This window comes from Arachis hypogaea, chromosome 3 (assembly GCF_003086295.3).
Source record: "Arachis hypogaea cultivar Tifrunner chromosome 3, arahy.Tifrunner.gnm2.J5K5, whole genome shotgun sequence".
Taxonomy (NCBI): Eukaryota; Viridiplantae; Streptophyta; class Magnoliopsida; order Fabales; family Fabaceae; genus Arachis; species Arachis hypogaea.
The window spans coordinates 92,711,788-92,712,954 of NC_092038.1; the positions used below are offsets into that span (position 1 = coordinate 92,711,788).

The window sequence follows — 1,167 nt, forward strand, 5'->3', positions numbered from 1 at the left end:
AACCATGCTAGAGAAGGCCCTGCAACCTGTGCTAGGCAAGAGAGGAGAGTTCTAGGCTCCTACATCAATCCAAATCCAGGAAACTGTGGAAGTAGCATTCAGAAGCCCACCATACATGCCAACAACTTTGAACTAAAACCCCAGCTCATCACCCTTGTTCAGAACAATTGTTCATTTGGAGAAAGTGCTCAAGAAGACCCCAATCAACACCTAACCACCTCCCTGAGAATTTGTGACACTGTGAAGTCTAATGGAGTCCACCCAGATTTTTATAGGCTGCTCTTGTTCCCTTTTTCACTCAGGGACAAGGCATCCAAATGGCTTGAATTCTTTCCAAAGGAGAACTTAACAAATTGGGAAGATATGATTAACAAATTTTTGGCAAGATTCTACCTTCCTCAAAGAATCAACAGACTGAGAGCTGAGGTGCAAACTTTCAGATAGCAAGATGGTGAGACTCTCTATGAAGCATGGGAGAGATTTAAGGACTTAACAAGAAGATGCCCACCAGAAATGTTCAATGAATGGGTTCAACTTCACATTTTCTATGAAGGGCATTCCTATGAGTCAAAGAAGGCCATAGATCATTCATCAGGAGGCTCTCTAAACAAGAAGAAAATCATTGAAGAAGCCCTAGATGTCATTGAAACAGTTGCTGAGAATGACTACTTCTATGCCTCCGAAAGAAGTAACAATAGAGGAGTAATGGAGCTGAACCACATGGATGCATTGCTAGCTCAAAATAAGATGATCACCAAGCAGCTAGCAGATCTTACTAAGAAGATGGAGGAAAACTAAGTTGCAACAGCCATCACTTCATCACCAGCTCAAGAAGGAGTGAATATAGGAGAAGAAGGTGACTGGGAGCAAGCCAACTATGTTGGAAACTCACCTAGACAAATCCATGATCCATACTCCAAAACTTATAACTCTGGATGGAGAAATCACCCCAACTTTGGGTGGGGAAATCAACAAGACCAAGGTCAAGATCAGAGACGCCACAACCTCAATTCCAACAACAATGCAACTCACCAACACACCTCACAAAGATCCTATCAACACCCACCTAACCAACCTTCTCAACCAACCATCTCTAACAGATGATAGACTCTCAAAGATTGAGGCTCTACTTGAAAACATATGCAGAGAAGTCCAAGACAATAAGGT

The 1,167-nt window shown here is 42.4% G+C and overlaps 1 non-coding gene across 1 annotated transcript; it reads right to left on the bottom strand.

The window, feature by feature from the left end:
• Positions 1-411: 411 nt before the first annotated feature.
• LOC112793830 (small nucleolar RNA R71) lies at positions 412-519 on the bottom strand. Its single transcript, XR_003198523.1, has one exon. It is a non-coding gene; the product is annotated as a small nucleolar RNA R71 (small nucleolar RNA).
• Positions 520-1,167: the final 648 nt, after the last annotated feature.